Source organism: Petromyzon marinus, unplaced genomic scaffold (assembly GCF_048934315.1).
Source record: "Petromyzon marinus isolate PM22_M1 ecotype Great Lakes invasive population unplaced genomic scaffold, UKy_Petmar_22M1.pri1.0 PM_G_Scaffold_19, whole genome shotgun sequence".
NCBI classification, from domain to species: domain Eukaryota; kingdom Metazoa; phylum Chordata; class Hyperoartia; order Petromyzontiformes; family Petromyzontidae; genus Petromyzon; species Petromyzon marinus.
In genome coordinates, this window is record NW_027422750.1 from 1,050,024 (window position 1) to 1,068,207 (window position 18,184).

The 18,184-nt window shown below is 47.3% G+C and overlaps 1 long non-coding RNA gene across 1 annotated transcript; it reads left to right on the plus strand.

Annotated features, from left to right (window-relative positions):
- The first annotated feature begins 4,010 nt into the window (after positions 1-4,010).
- On the plus strand, positions 4,011-17,953 carry LOC142912150 (uncharacterized). Its single transcript, XR_012933931.1, has 3 exons — positions 4,011-4,411; positions 12,446-12,620; positions 17,452-17,953. It is a non-coding gene; the product is annotated as an uncharacterized LOC142912150 (long non-coding RNA).
- The last annotated feature ends 231 nt before the right edge of the window (positions 17,954-18,184 follow it).

The window sequence follows — 18,184 nt, forward strand, 5'->3', positions numbered from 1 at the left end:
CTGGTCGAGCACCAATTGGGTCGAGGCTTCAATGCCACATATATATTATCAGAGTATGTTTTTTTGTTTGCATTTTGACTGCAGGTATTGTGTGTGGTTAATGCAGTAACATGAATCCTTGTTAAAAACGTTTCAGTTTTGTTGCCAGAAAAAAAGGAGGAAAACCCCTGTTATTATATTTTGGTACTGGCAAAGGAGGTCTAATGATGAAACAAAACATCAATGAAGCAATCTGATCTCATCTTCAACGGCCACTGTTGGCCTGCAGCCCGCCAAGTAGCGCACTTGTGTAACGTATCTCGACAATAAAATGACTGGTCACTGTCGACTTCCAATGGAGCTTGGCTTGTTATTTTATTTTTTTACCTACGTGACTTTACCCAATAGAACCAAAGAGTATGGAGCTTGGCTCTTTAACTTATCAGCCGTCTTTTCATTTGTGGGTGTGTCATTAACTTTGATCATTGATTCTTGTCAACACCACTGGGTACAAAGTTAATAAGTAACTTTTTTTTAACAAAAATTAAACAGAAAAACCGCAACACACACGCACATTTCATTCCGAGATTTATAGAAATTTATAAAGTAACCTGTTGCGGAATTTGCCACTTGCTGGTTTTATCCACCATCAATTTATTATGAAAACCCTGTCTATATCTCAGATACAAATTCAGTGGAATGACAGTTCATTAGCTGATTTATATGAGAATAGGTTTTCCCATTTTTTTCTGGCAACAAAACAGGTCACATTTAAAGCTGAACTTTGAGCTGAATCCTTCAGAATGCGAGATGTTTTTATCTTCCATTATTTTCATATTTATTGTGTATATTGAGCATCACTTTGTGAGAAGCCAACCAATGTAAACTGGCCACCATCAGCAACGTGGAATTCCAGGCTACAGATACAGGGTGGTCCAAATGTCTCGCGTTCTTAATTGAATTCTCTAAAGCTTAATATTGTAATGGGAGGCTTTATTTAAAACCCAACATTTAACATGCAAATGACAAATATGTTAGGGGTCAATTAATTTTGGGAGTCACAAGACATCAGGACCACTCTGCACAGCGCGAGTTCAGGATCTACAATGGGAATAGGGCGCCATCCAGCGTTGCTTCAACAGGGTCACAGCGAGGGTTGGAGTTTAACAACATGGAAAGATTTACATTATGAGACCTCCTTTGCCAGTAACAAGATATAGTAATAGGTTTTACCCAATCAAATTCAAGGACAGTGCATATTATTATCAGAGTTGTCGCTTTTGTTTGCATTTTGACTGCTTGTGTTGTGGTTATTGCAAACATGATGCCTTGAATAAAGGTGTCAGTTTTTGTGCCAATTAAAAGGGTAAAACCTATTACTATAACAAGGAAGGACATTTTCCCTCCCCTACCCCCCAAAGACTGGGTACAGTCTGTGAAGTTTAACCTGCAATTCCCACAGTATGAAATATTTCTTCATACATCATCCCACTGCACATCACCAATTAATCGTGGAGCGTTAATCCACAAACTGCACATCTTCTAAGACTCGACAAAGCAGGCTGTAACCAAAGTTGATTTGTGGGTCCATCGTTCTGAAGCGAATTTGACAGAATCACTGGTGCCGATTAGACACGGGGAAATTGACAAAAACAAACGCATTGATGCATCGCTCAAATTTTTTAATAAAATGAAAACATCGATTTTACACGAGCAGATTCAGAATAAAAAGATCAAAAACATTCAATGAACGATTTACAGGAGACAGCGAAGTGATTGTTCAGAAGTAAAGTTAATTATTGTAAAATAACGAATGATAAAATAGCCAACCGTCTAATAATTAATCGGAAGGCTGTGGTTGCAGGGTCAACACAAACGGACATTACTTTTCAAAATATAAAGTTAAAAAACATAAATGCCTTTACGTTAAATAAAAAACATTACAATGGCACAAGGCTGTTGTTGAAGGATCAACAATCAGCCGAAGTCGTAAGGTTCCCCATCCCTTTGTTACTGATCCGTGGCCAAGATAGGTTGCATGGATTGAATCCTGCAATCTCGCCTGGATAAAATAATAACAATGAATGATTGTGACTTGTCTGTGTACTGCTGCAATGTGAACTCTACTGTAATATTGTATTTGTACTGATGCGTTCTGATCTCAAAAATATTTTTTTTACAAAGTGAGCATTTAGGCGGTGCTCATCTCCCGTTTAAGAGCTCTGAGCCACGTGGTGGAAATTCGACGTTACTATGGCGGGGGCAAGTAAACACATAAAGGCAACCACTGTTGACTTCTCCTCCACAGTATCTACCCCCGACAGATGATGGGCTGATCCAGTCTAGGTTGTCTTCATAATTATGCCGGAAGATGCAAATGTAATACTTTTAGAAGCACCGCACATTATTTTTGCATGTTGAATATTTACCACCACTGTAAATATGTAATTTTTATCAATGCATTGCTATAATGTTTTAATATAATCGTATTGTTATTAAGGTTCGGGTCAGGATTTTAGAGCAGGGTGTTTCAAATACATTGACCCGATTTGAAATCGCTACATCTCTGCAAACCACGAACTCTTCATAATAATCCACAATAAAGGTTTTCTGGGTTAGATGGTGTTATTTATAACTGTGTCGTAACCCTCCACCACCCGACACGGCCAATCAGCAAAAAAAAGCGTCACGTTGAAAAAAGACAATTAGTTCACTACTTTAGCCCCACACCGGTGGTGGTTGAAGAGTGAATCCACAACATTTACAGTTTGATTAGTACTGTGACGTTACGCTGGTAATTACATCCAACGTCATCGGGCAATACCACTTGAAACGGCGGGGCATAGAGTTTAAAATGATAACCGCTAGATGCTTCTGCCAGCGCACAAACATCCCCTAGCCTCAGTCATTCACCGGCCACACCCTGCGACTTGTCCTTGTGGTGATACGTCAAAGACCCGTAGAGTGATTTTGGTGCTACCATCAGCGACTCATCTGGATGACCTCAAAAACAGAATCACGGCAAGCGGTGACTTCAGTGGAAGAGAAGACTTCGCTTTGAGAGGCGTTTGGGACGAATTCAACTATCGTCTCGATGTTGGTGGAGGGCACATAGAGAATTTATAAAATGGTTAGTAAATCTTGATAACTCATTAAAGCGTTTGTAACTTCATTAGACCTCCTTTGCCAGTACAAAAATGTAACAATAGGGGTTTTCCCCCTTTTTTCTGGCAACAAAACTGAAACCTTTTTAACAAGGATTCATGTCTACTGCATAACCACAATACCTACAGTCAAAATGCAAACAAAAACATACTATGATAATATATGTGGCATTGTCCTTGAAACTGATTGGTCCACACCAATGACAATGCATCATATATGATCATAGTATGTTTTTTGTTTGCATTTTGACCGCAGGTATTGTGGTTAATGCAGTAGACATGAATCCTTGTTAAAAAGGTTTCAGTTTTGTTGTCAGAAAAAAGGGGGAAGACCCCTACTGTTACGTTTGTAACTTGTTGTGTAATTGTAACGTGTTGTTGCCATCGTGAAATATACCGCTTTGAAATTGGGTCCACATTTTTTTAAACCACCCTGCATTAGCGTCTTACAAATTTACCCACGATAAGCCAATTTGGTTGACCCATCATTTGCGACGATATGCAGATCTCTTCTGGAAAGACAAATAAATTAAAGCAGATCTAACAGAGCCCAGTGAGCCTTACCCTGGTAAAATTAAACACGGCTTGAGTTTATGAAGCGCTTTGCTGCACTAATAAATCTGAATGTTTGTTTTAGTAACCACCCACCCCCACACACCGAGTTGGCTTCAAGTCTCAGCCGTAGTGGGCGGGGTCACACTAGGGACGAGGAGGGGGCGGTGCTGTAGTAGGCGGGGTCACACTAGGGACGAGGAGGGGGCGGTGCCGTAGTGGGCGGGGTCACACTAGGGACGAGGAGGTGGCGGTGCCGTAGTGTGACCCCGCCCACTACGGCACCGCCCCCTCCTCGTCCCTCCCCTCCCCCTCCTCCTGCCGCTCTCATCAACTCCACTTCGCTCTCTCTCTCACAGCTCCCATAATCTCTCTCTCCTTCTCTCTCTCTCCCCTTCTCTCGCTCATCCGCTCCGTGGGCCCCTTCGCGCACACGACGACGGGACTACGCAGCGGTGACGGGGCCCGTCTGAGACCGACCGTAACCGAGGTCCCGGCCACACTGCCGTCGAGTTCTGTTCACGCTCCCGCCCGCCCCGCCCGCCCGCCTCCCGGCTTCCAGGGAGGAGTGAGAGACGGCAAGCAGCCAGCAGCAGCAGCCAGCAGCCTGTGGAGTTACAAGGTTTTGTCTGGAGACCCCGTTAAGACAAAATTCACGACTACAAACAACCACGTGACCAGCACCACCACCACCAGCACGTGATCACCAGCACGTGGTAATGGCTACCTTTTGTCGCACGCTGCTGCTGTTGTCGCTGTCTGTGTGAGCAGCAGCAGCAGCACGTGGAGGAAGTGGGGTTGGTTGCAAGTGTGGAAGTGGAGAGAGACGGAGAAGTTTGTACTTGTTTTGTTCACGATATTAATTATAAATAGATGGTGATGCTGCTGCTTGCTTGCACAGCGTCACAAACTCTTGCGGTTCTGCGAGGTCGCATTCGTAAACAACAACAACAGTTTGTAAAGTTGTTGCGTGGTGTGAAGTAAACAAGTTTATGTCGTCCGTGATGATGGTGTGGTTGTTGTGGTTGTTGGTGGTGGGGTGTTCTGGGCTCCCTTATTTATGTTTAATGATTGTTGTTTGTGACAATCTTTGAAGCCGTAGCAGCTATACGTTGATGATGGTGTGGTTGTTGTTGGTGGTGGGGTGTTCTGGGCTCCCTTATTTATGTTTAATGATTGTTGTTTGTGACGATCTTTGAAGCCGTAGCAGCTATACGTTGATGGTGGTGTGGTTGTTGGTGGTGGTGGGGTGTTCTGGGCTCCCTTATTTATGTTTAATGATTGTTGTTTGTGATAATCTTTGAAGCCGTAGCAGCTATACGTTGATGATGGCGTGGTTGTTGTGGTTGTTGGTGGTGGGGTGTTCTGGGCTCCCTTATTTATGTTTAATGATTGTTGTTTGTGATAATCTTTGAAGCCGTAGCAGCTATACGTTGAACAAGTCGGATTGATGAGTAACTCTGATAACTTGGCACAAGTTACATTTTGATTTTTATGCTTTCGTGACTGCAGGGATTCTTATTCTTGGTTCTTTTTGGTAAAGTCACCACGTAGAAGGGAAACTATAAAATAATAAAAATATAACACAAAATTCTCACGACGTTTCGACTGCAACACAAGCAATCATCATCAGGTGTGAAAACCACAGCAAGAATATTTTGTTGTGGTTTTCACACCTGATGATGATTGCTTGTGTTGCAGTCGATATGTCGTGAGAATTGTATTATTTTATATTTGTATTATTTTATTGTTTCCCTTCTATGTGACTTTACCGAAAGAACCAAGAATAATAATTTTATTGTTTTATATTTTTATTATTTTATTGTTTTATATTTTTATTGTTTTATTGTTTCCCTTCTACGTGGTGACTTTACCGAACGAACCAAGAATATTTTAGCACAAGTTGTGGTGGTGAACGGGGCCTTTGGCGTTTGTGGTTTACGTGGCTGTGTTATTGTTTGATTTATTGTTCTGATATACAGCACCTCTAATGTATTTTTGCCGTAATTACAGTACTCTTATTCGTAGTTTAAAAGTAACGTGTATAGATTTTACAAGTTCTAAGTTACGAGTGAACGACTGTGTCTGATTTTTCGTGGCTAACGTGGCTGTGTTAATGAGCTCCACGTGGTTAATACACGTGGCCGATTTACGACTGCGGTCATTTATAAAGGTGTATTATAAGTGCTGTGTTTTACAGTATAAAGTACCACCACCACCGTGTGTGTGTACAGACGGTGGGAGCGGTTTAATAGGACGTGTGATAATATGCCTGACACATTTCTTTGCATTTTCTACATACGTGTAAAATCTATGACACTCAAGCGCATGTTTAAATAACTTGCTGAATACAAATACGGGCATGTTACATAACGCTTGAACAATGTAGTATTGAGATGCTGTGAATCACAATGGATGACGTAATTGTTATGGCGAGTGGCTTTTTAACAATCGATTCGGCAAAACAAAACTGAAACCTTTTAACAAGGATTCATGTTACTGCATTAACCACATACTATGATAATAAAAAAAACATACTATGATAATATATGATGCATTGTCCTTGAAACTGATTGGTCCACACCAAGGGATGGCTTTCTTGGTGTGGACCAATCAGTTTCAAGGACAATGCATCATATATGATCATAGTATGTGTTTTGTTTGCATTTTGACTGCAGGTATTGTGGTTAATGCAGTAACATGAATCCTTGTTAAAAGGTTTCAGTTTTGTTGCCAGAAAAAAGGGGAAAAAACACTATTATATTTTGGTACTGGCAAAGGAGGTCTAATGATGGAAAACGTTGATCCATCTGAGCAGTGTCCGCTCACTCTGGCTGACACGTGTGTACTCATTGTTGTATTGTGTCTGTGTGTGTGTGTCCGTGTGTGTGTCCGTGTGTGTGTGTCCGTGTGTGTGTGTCTGTGTGTGTATGTCTGTGTGTGTATCCGTGTGTGTCCGTGTGTGTGCAAGCAGGTTGTTGTTGTTGTTCCTCCCCCTTTGAAACTCCTGCCAAGGTGCTTACACATAGAATAACTTCAGTGTACACCGTACACAGCAGGTTGCAACATCCTTGTACAAACACACACACACTCACACACTTATATACACACTCACATACACTCATACACACTCATATACACACTCATATACACTCATATACACACTCACATACACACTGACATACACACACACATACACACTCATGTACACACTCACATACACACTCACATACATACTCACATACACACACACATACACACTCACATACACACTCACATTCACACTCATACACACACATACACACTCACATACACACTCACATACACACTCACATTCACACTCATATACACACTCATATACACATTCACACTCATATACACACACACATACACACTCACATACACACTTACATACACACTCACATTCACACTCATATACACACACACTCACATACACACTCACATACACACTCACATTCACACTCATATACACACTCATATACACACTCACATACACACTCACATACACACTCACATACACACATATACATACACACATACACACTCACATACATACACACATACACACTCATATACACACTAATATACACACTCATATACACACTCACATACACACTCACATACACACTCACATACACACTCACATACACACTCATATACACACTCATATACACATACACGCTCACATACACACTCACATACATACACACATACACACTCACATACACACTCATATACACACTCATATACATACACACACACTCACATACACACTCACATACATACACATACACACTCATATACACAACAACGACAAAGATCCCCCATATTACCTTAACAGACTGTATACACACATACACACTCACATACACACTCACATACACACACACTCACATACACACTCATATACATACTCACACACATACACACACTCACATACACACTCACATACACACTCACATACACACTCACATACACACTCATATACACACTCATATACACATACACGCTCACATACACACTCACATACACACTCATATACACACTCACATACACACATACACACTCACATACACACATACAACAACAACCGCCATTCGCCACTAAGTGGCGGTGACGTCACCACGACGCTTGTGCCAGGCTATGTGCACCCTGAGGCCACGTGAAGTGTCGAACGCCCGCTGGCAGGAGGTCACGGGGCAGACCCAGGTGCCACGGGTCGACTGACTGAGATGATTGGCTGATGCACCACCTGTGCCCCCTACTGTGCCAACCTGCTGTGCTTTAGCCACCCGGCGCTCCGCTCGCTGTTGTGAGCGTCGCTCCTCCGCCCTCCGTTGTTGTTGGAGGGCGACTGCCTCCAACTGCCCAGTAGCATCCTTCACGAGCCTCCTCCACAGAGGCCGATCTTGACACCGCTGGTACCAGTCATCGGCAAGTCCACTCAGCTCCACGTCCTCCTGTACCACATCACTCCATCTCTTCTCTAGCCCGTGCCGCGCCCGCCCAGCCCCCTCAATCCGGCCAAACAAAAGCTGTTTCGGCATGCGGTGGCTGGGCATGCGGGCTACATGACCCAGCCATCGCAGCCTTGCCTGCCGGAGGAGCTCACCGATGGGACCCTGCCCAGATCTTTCAAGGATTTGTGAGCTCCTCACACAATCCAGTCTGGTTAAACCCAGGATGGATCGTAGGCAGGCCAGCCTAAATGTTTCTAACCGGCGAAGATGTTCCACCAGGGGGGTCCACGTCTCGCAAGCGTAGAGAAGGGAGGGAATGACCGTGGCCGAGAAGACCTGAAGCTTAGTGCGGAGCGACAGACCAGGTAGCTTCCACACAGCGTTACGCAACCGATGAAAAGATATTGCCGCTCGACTGATTCGGAGTGAGACCTCTGCTGTTAAACTGGAGCCAGTCATAAGCACACTGCCCAGGTATGGGAAACTCTCCACTCTCTCCACAACTGCCCCATCACCGATTGGGAGTTGTGGGGGTGGAGTGTCCGATGGTACAAAATACCCAGGCAGGTGCTTAGTTTTGGTGGGGCTGATGGTAAGGCCCCACCTCTTAGTGGCACGCTCCAGTCTCAGCAGCAGCGTCTCCAACTCCTCCTCTGACTGAGCAGCTATTACCAAATCATCAGCATACATAACGTGGTTGAGCAATAGGGAGCCATCCCTTGACCGCACCCGGGCATCGATTAGCCTCCCATTATATCTGTACCATATGGAGATTCCCCCGGTACAGCTATTGAAGGCTTCACGAACTACGTGGTCAAAATAGATGTTAAATAATGTGGGAGCCAGAGGACATCCCTGTCGCACCCCAAGATGTACAGGGAATGGCTCTGACTCCCGGCCACGTAGTTTTACCCGGGCCCGCTCACCATCATGAAGGTCCTTAATGATCGTGAGCAGAGGGTCAGGTACTCCAAAAGCACGAAGAACGACCCAGAGCCCAGGCCTACTGATGGTATCATAGGCCTTGACCAGGTCAATAAAGCAGAGATGTAGGTCTTGTTGGAATTCCCTACACCTCTGCTGTAGCAGATGGACAGAAAATATGGCATCTGTGCAGGACCGCCCTTTCCTGAAACCGCATTGGGGCTCCGCAAGCCTCTCCTCAGCGTGCCTGGCAAGGCGATGCTGAATAATCCTTGCCAGGACCTTTCCCGGCACACTGAGGAGTGAGATGCCCCTGTAGTTGTTACAGTCTGTGCGGTCCCCCTTCTTAAAAAGGGGGACCACCAGGGCATCCTTCCAATCCTGCGGAACCCGTCCAGTGGTCCAGACTGTTGTTATGATGTCATATAGGGCAGTCTGTGCACAAACGCCACCCTCCCTCAGCATTTCGCTTGGGAGATCATCTCTGCCCGCTGCCTTTCCTGGTCTCAGACTCCGGATCGCCTTCAATACTTCCTCAGCAGATGGCACCTCAGCCAGCCACTCACAGGGGGTGACTTCATCCAATATTTGAGGCACCGCAGCCTCAGCAGGGTCATCCTCACTTTGTGCCACAATGTTTTCCTGGCTGAGGGATTTTCCCTCCCCCAGGACCTCACAGAAATGCTCAGCAAATCTGCGAACCTGTTCCTGGGGGTCGGAAATTGGATCACCGTTTTTTCCCCTAATGATGGTAATAGGTGTGGCGCTGCAGGTTACTTTTTTGATGGAGTTAAATAGAGATTTGTGATCACGGGCCACTGAGGCAGACTCCATCTCCTCAGCAACCCGCGACCACCACCCATCCTTGCAGCGCCTCACGGCTCTCCGAACCTCTGAGCGAAGGCTGCGGTAAGCCTCCTCATTCTCTGACGTGGGATTCGGTAGCCGATGACAGTGGGCCTGTCGCTTTTTCTCAACCATCCTGAACAACTCCTCTGTCATCCAGGGTGTCTGGGGAGGTCTGGACCACGTACCCAGAGCAGCCATTGCAGCTGCATGAGTCACAGTCCTAAACCTCGCCCATTTACCCTCGACATCAGGAGGAGTCGGGGACGATGCCAATCCCAGCCGCAAGCGATGATGAAATTCTCGCTTGCAACTTTCATCAGATAACTGAGACCAGGCCACTTTAGGTTGGAATGGGGTCCTGGGTGTACACCCACCACCGGAGTGGAGGAATGGCAGGCGCATCTTACAGATGACTAGTCGATGGTCAGAGGGCAGATCAGCTCCACGGTAGGTCCTGGTGTCAAGGACATGGGCTCGCATTCGCTGGTCCGTCACTATGTAGTCCAGCAGATGTTCTTGCTTGGACCCGGCATGCATCCATGATGTTGTGTGGATGCGCCGATGCCGGAACAGCGTGTTGGTAATTACAAGCCCATGGGCTGCACAAAAATCTAGCAGCCTCCTACCGTTGTTATTGAGCTGATCTGGCCCATGCCCTCCAATCACTCCAGACCAGGTGCCAGTATCATGACCAACTCGGGCATTGAAGTCACCCAACATGATGACTCTATCCCGAGGGGCCACTTTAGCCAGCACCTGTGACAGGAGGTCATAGAAGGCATCTGACTCATCGGCTTTGCCTGCATCCCTCCACGGATGTTCATCTTCGGTGGGGGCATAAGTAACCACGACCACCATTCCTCGCCTCCGGTTGATGGGAAGGCGAGCGCAAAGTAGCCTGGGGCTTACAGCTTCCCACACCTCACCGCCACGCTCCCACGCCCCCTTCATTCTTTTGTTCAAAAGAAGACCCACACCCTGTTGTTTGGCAGTCTGCTGCCCCGAGTAGAGGACTGTCCACCCCTCATGGTGGCAGGAGCCAGAGCCGGTCCACCGGACCTCCTGAATGCCGCATAGATCCAGGCGGTACCGGTCCAGCTCCCGACAGAGGAGTGGCAGCCTCTCCTCTGCAGTGAGCGTTCGAACATTCCACGTGGCCACCCGTAGTGGCTTTTCGTTGTTTCTGGAGTAGCCCCGAGGGTAGGTATTCAATCTCCTGGCTCCGCCAATTGGGGTTTGGCCAGGAGACGTCATAGACGCCTGGCCCCCCGGGGCCTCCGGCACAAGCTTAGTTGTTACATATTTCAGTTTAATTCGTGGTTTCGTGGTAATTAATTGAAGGTGGAGGGGTTACCAGCCCCTCGCACCCGTCCAGAGCCCCCGTTTAGCCCCTGTGGTGGACACATATGCCATGAGGGGAGGAGCCAATCAAAATTGGATCTCCCCCCACAGCGCTGTCCACGACAGAGTTGCCCGTCCGGCACCGCGAGGAGGTAGGGGGTTGTTTTGCCGGACACACACATACATACACACACATACACACACTCACACTCTTACTGCATTACGCCAAGAATGCAGTAAGTGGTCAGATCGTAAACATTCGGGATAATTATTCACCCAAACAAAAATTATATCGTACGTACTGATCACACCCCTAAACTCACTTAAGTCATGTACTAAGGTGTGTCTTGATAATGTTAACTGGTTACTTGACGGAGTGACCACACCCCCCCCCCCCACCATACTGATAGATGATTTAAAAAAAAATGAACGGATCAATGAATGACTCATCACGTGCTAATCACTCATCAACATCCTGTTGTCAAGAGTGATTTAATATCACTTCTCTGTGTAGTAATTTCATGGCGGTACAGGGCTTGCACAGTCAGTGCAAGATGTATTCAAAGAGCACTGCCCAATTTTAAGTGAACGTGAAATTGCATGCAACAAAGTAGCAAACGTGTTACGTTGAACTGGCAATTGCATTTACGTAGATATTGCGTTTTACATAAGCATCACATGGAGCTACTGTGTTTGTAATATAATGGTTCCATCTGCTTCGTTTTTATGAAATGTTTTATTTATTTAAAGCATCATGATCATCCATTACTGCTGCTAACCACTAAATGAATACATTAATTTCCTTTCAATTTGTGAATATAGGTGCACGTGGCCATGCGAGATCTGAAAGTGATGTGTGTAAGGGCGGTCACACGCCTATCACTTGATTAATTGCAGTTTTAAGTCAGGGTTGAATGTTGACGCATTGATCCCCATTGCCTTGTGATCTCTTAAGTGGCCGATCATTCGTTGTTCCTAACAAAACGCCAGTCCACCGACGTTGGAGAATGAGTGGCTTCGCCTTGACCTAACGAATGTACCTGCATCAACCCTGACTGCACACCCAACCCCCCTTGTTGATGTAACAATATAAATCCTTAAAACGGCCTAGCAGCGCAACGTCCCACTGCTCTTTATTTTGTTGTCGTTCCGCAGCAGCCAGGAAGATGAAGCCCCGTGCGCCGGTACCACCGCTGATGCGGTCCCAGTCCCAGACTGGGACCCCCAGCTTAGACCCACCGGACGGTGGCGACGGCCCCCCAGTGGACAATGTGGAGCTCAACGTCATCCTGCCGGGCGGGGTGCACCACGTGGCCCGAGTCGACGGGAGGTGCCTGTCGTGCACTTGGATTATTTACACAAAGATAAACAGACAAAGATCCCCCGTGTAGCCTGTAACAGAGTTGTAGGGGCAAGTGCTGTTAGCGAGCACACACAAAGACAAAGATCCCCCACCGTGTAGCCTGTAACAGACTGTAGGGGCAAGTGCTGTTAGCGAGCACACACAAAGACAAAGATCCCCCGTGTAGCCTGTGACAGGCTTTAGGGGCAAGTGCTGTTAGCGAGCAGCACACAAAGACAAAGATCCCCCGTGTAGCCTGTAACAGACTGTAGGGGCAAGTGCTGTTAGCGAGCAGCACACAAAGACAAAGATCCCCCGTGTAGCCTTAACAGACTGTTGGGCAAGTGCTGTTAGTGAGCACTTATGAAGGCCGGAACGGTACACGAGGGGGTGGGTGGCCAGCACCACGCCCGACCGCCTTTGTCTCCCCAGTGGCAATGTTTTTATCCACCGCACCAGGTACTCATTTGAGGCTGAGTCGACCTAGGGGAGGCCCGGGACCCGTTCAGATAATTGTCACCGGTGTTGGCCGTGAGCGGGAATCAAACCCGGGTCGCCAGGTTCATAGCGCAGCGTAGCGCTAACCGCTACACACACACACGCACACTCATTCCATTCCTGCGGGGATCAAGCGATGGATGGGTAAGCATTTTATGGCCGCCCAAGTTTGGCACAGGCGTAATGGGTTCCGTAGACACACCTTCGTATAGACAACTCCTTTATTACAACACAGCGCTCCCCGAAAGTCCTGATGGGCTGCTACAGCCCTAGGGACACGGCCTACTCCCGGCGTGCCGTGACGCTGGCAACGCTCTCGGCTACTCCGCTGTGATCACCCTAAGGGGGGGCTGACCCCTGACCCCGACCCAGGGTCTACACTCTGGCTTCCTCTGACCTCGCCCTTATAAGGGCGTAGGGCCGGGGAGTCCCAGAGTCCCACCACTGGCCCCAGAGTCCTACCACAGGCCCAGAGTCCCACCAGCGGCCCCAGAGTCCCACCACTGACCTCAGAGTCCCACCACTGGCCCAGAGTCCCACCACTGGCCCCAGAGTCCAACCACTGGCCCCAGAGTCCCACCAGCGGCCCCAGAGTCCCACCACTGGCCCAGAGTCCCACCACTGGCCTCAGAGTCCACCACTGGCCCAGAGTCCCACCACTAGCCCCAGAGTCCCACCACCGGCCCAGAGTCCCACCACTGGCCCAGAGTCCCACCACTGGCCCCAGAGTCCCACCACTGGCCCAGAGTCCCACTACCAGTGCCCCAGAGTCCCACCACCACCGGCCCAGAGTCCCACCACTGGCCCAGAGTCCCACCACCACTGGCCCAGAGTCCCACCACCGGCCCCAGAGTCCCACCACCGGCCCAAAGTCCCACCACTGGCCCAGAGTCCCACCACCGGCCAAAAGTCCCACCACCGGCCCCAGAGTCCCACCACCGGCCCAGAGTCCCACCACTGGCCCAGAGTCCCACCACTGGCCCAGAGTCCCACCACTGGCCCAGAGTCCCACCACTGGCCCCAGAGTCCCACCACCGGCCCAGAGTCCCACCACTGGCCCCAGAGTCCCACCAGCGGCCCAGAGTCCCACCACCGGCCCAGAGTCCCACCACCGGCCCAGAGTCCACCACCGGCCCAGAGTCCCACCACCGGCCCAGAGTCTCACCACCGGCCCGCACGGCGTCCCCGGGGCCCTTGCAAGGGGCCCCAGGGTCCTGTCTGGCTGCTACCGGTCTTCGGCTTCGGTCTTCAACTGGTCCCAGATCGGCTTGGGGAGGTCCCCTTTGATGCCCCTTGCCCAGTGAGGGGCTCAGCTGTCTGGGATCCTAGAAGCCCCGTAGCCCTTCACCCCGACGGTACGAGGTACCGTAGTACCATCTGTGGTGTTACACTACGTGGTACCGTAGTACCATCTGTGGTGTTACACTACGTGGTACCGTAGTACCATCTGTGGTGTTACACTGCGTGGGACCGTAGTACCATCTGTGGTGTTACACTACTTGGTACCGTAGTACCATCTGTGGTGTTACACTACGTGGTACCGTAGTACTATCTGTGGTGTTACACTACGAGGTACCATCTGTGGTGTTACACTACGTAGTACCATCTGTGATGTTACACTACGAGGTACCCTAGTACCATCTGTGGTGTTACACTATGTGGTACCGTAGTACCATCTGTGGTGTTACACTACGAGGTACCGTAGTACCATCTGTGGTGTTACACTACGAGGTACCATCTGTGGTGTTACACTACGTGGTACCGTATTACCATCTGTGGTGTTACACCACGTAGTACCATCTGTGGTGTTACACTACGTAGTACCATCTGTGGTGTTACACTACGTAGTACCATCTGTGGTGTTACACTAGTAGTACTATCTGTGGTGTTACACTAGTAGTACTATCTGTGGTGTTACACTAGTAGTACTATCTGTGGTGTTACACTAGTAGTACTATCTGTGGTGTTACACTACGTAGTACCATCTGTGGTGTTACACTAGTAGTACCACCTGTGGTGTTACACTACGTAGTACCATCTGTGGTGTTACACTACGTAGTACCATCTGTGGTGTTACACTAGTAGTACTATCTGTGGTGTTACACTAGTAGTACCATCTGTGGTGTTACACTACATAGTACCATCTGTGGTGTTACACTACGTAGTACCATATGTGGTGTTACACTACGTAGTACCATCTGTGGTGTTACACTACGTGGTACCGTAGTACCATCTGTGGTGCTACACAAGCATTGAAATGTCAATTTGGAAAGGCGTGAGAGTGGAGTTTAATGAGAGTGGTGAGTGGAGTTTAATGAGAGTGGTGAGTGGAGTTTAATGAGAGTGGTGAGTGGAGTTTAATGAGAGTGGTGAGTGGAGTTTAATAAGAGTGGTGAGTGGAGTTTAATAAGAGTAGTGAGTGGAGTTTAATAAGAGTGGTGAGTGGAGTTTAATAAGAGTGGTGAGTGGAGTTTAATAAGAGTGGTGAGTGGAGTTTAATAAGAGTGGTGAGTGGAGTTTAATAAGAGTGGTGAGTGGAGTTTAATAAGAGTAGTGAGTGGAGTTTAATAAGAGTGGTGAGTGGAGTTTAATAAGAGTGGTGAGTGGAGTTTAATAAGAGTGGTGAGTGGAGTTTAATAAGAGTGGTGAGTGGAGTTTAATGAGAGTGGTGAGTGGAGTTTAATAAGAGTGGTGAGTGGAGTTTAATAAGAGTGGTGAGTGGAGTTTAATAAGAGTGGTGAGTGGAGTTTAATGAGAGTGGTGAGTGGAGTTTAATAAGAGTGGTGAGTGGAGTTTAATAAGAGTGGTGAGTGGAGTTTAATAAGAGTGGTGAGTGGAGTTTAATAAGAGTGGTGAGTGGAGTTTAATAAGAGTGGTGAGTGGAGTTTAATAAGAGTGGTGAGTGGAGTTTAATAAGAGTGGTGAGTGGAGTTTAATGAGAGTGGTGTGTGGAGTTTAATGAGAGTGGTGAGTGGAGTTTAATAAGAGTGGTGAGTGGAGTTTAATAAGAGTGGTGAGTGGAGTTTAATAAGAGTGGTGAGTGGAGTTTAATAAGAGTGGTGAGTGTAGTTTAATAAGAGTGGTGAGTGGAGTTTAATAAGAGTGGTGAGTGGAGTTTAATGAGAGTGGTGAGTGGAGTTTAATGAGAGTGGTGAGTGGAGTTTAATAAGAGTGGTGAGTGGAGTTTAATAAGAGTGGTGAGTGGAGTTTAATAAGAGTGGTGAGTGGAGTTTAATAAGAGTGGTGAGTGGAGTTTAATGAGAGTGGTGAGTGGAGTTTAATAAGAGTGGTGAGTGGAGTTTAATAAGAGTGGTGAGTGGAGTTTAATAAGAGTGGTGAGTGGAGTTTAATAAGAGTGGTGAGTGTAGTTTAATAAGAGTGGTGAGTGGAGTTTAATAAGAGTGGTGAGTGGAGTTTAATGAGAGTGGTGAGTGGAGTTTAATGAGAGTGGTGAGTGGAGTTTAATAAGAGTGGTGAGTGGAGCTTAATAAGAGTGGTGAGTGGAGTTTAATAAGAGTGGTGAGTGGAGTTTAATAAGAGTGGTGAGTGGAGTTTAATGAGAGTGGTGGACGTGCTGCGTGGGTGGGCGAATGATCCCAGGTAAAACTGGCTCCACGTGGAATGTTTCTGTGCTCACACAGCGGGTTTTAAATGCATTAAAATAAATGTGTTATTTTCACGAAGCATAAATCTTCATGGCCGCGAGGTCAAATTGCCCTCTTTGCAAGCAATTTTATAATGAGCTATTTCCAGTTGTCTGTAATGTGGTCATCTTTTGGGTGATTGCATCTGCCGGTGTGTTATTTTTTTTGGGATTTGTTAAATGCGCAAATAATCGCTATGGATATAATAAACACGCCATTTTATTTCTTGGAAAACATTTACGGTCATTTTGAATACAACATTAAAAGTATATTTTGTATCCATGCAACACGTTTTAACTTGTTAAGCCGTGTTTGAAATCCATGAGTGTGAACAAGACGTATGATTGATCCCCCTCCTTGTAATACGTTAGGATGGTGAGTGTTTTGAAGATGCATTGTGTACAATTTTTTACTTACATTCCATACTCATTGCTACGGCCCCGTAAACAGTAATTTAAATTACACTCCACACATCGAATGTAAACATGACACAAACGCATCCGCGAGCGTTCATAGCCATGCTGTAAGAATATCACGCTGCATCTTTTGAACAATTTTCTGGTTTCTAAATTACGAGTCGGGCCTCAGTCGGGAACAACAAATGTCCTTACGCACGACTCACACTTTGACGTTGACTTGGAGCTGCTGCTGCTGCCCACATGTTGCTGTGTGAGCAGCAGGACGGTGACGGACCTCCTGGTTGAACTCTGCGGTCCCTACCGGTTGAGCCCTGATGGCCACACCCTGGAGCTGCTATCGAGGGACGATGCATCGCCTCTACAGTACGGGCCCAGCACACCGCTGGGGGCCCTCGGTGCTGGGACAGCCCTCCTCAAACCTCGGCCCGCCGGCGATGACCGACTGGAGAAGCCGATGCAGCCCGTTGTCCCGGAGGTAAAGCGTTGATTCGCTGACGCGGCCTCGTCGTAGGTAAGACTTTGACAGTCGAAACACGCTGGAACCTGCGTAGAGATCTTGGAGTGACGGCCTTCCTCCTAAAAAGCCTCGGCCCGCCACTGATGACCGACTCAGGAAGCCGATGCAGCCCGTTGTCCCGGAGGTAAAGCGTTGATTCGCTGACGCGGCCTCGTCGTAGACAAGACTTTGTACAGTCGAAACACGCTGAAACCTGCGTAGAGATCTCGGAGTGACAAAGCTGATTAGAAAAATGGACGTGTAAGCAAAGTGGCCCGGTTCATGCGTACATGCAAATAACTATTATTAGATGAATTATAAGAGTTTGAAACTACACTTTGAGCTAGGTGTGGCTATGGGTGTGTGTTAACACAGCATGTGTGTACATTGTCAGTACACAATTTTAGTTAAATTCTCCTTAAGTACATTTTAGACGTCATTGCCTCAATTGGTTAGCTTCTGCATTAGGCGTCTTTCACACATTTCCTCGGCCGT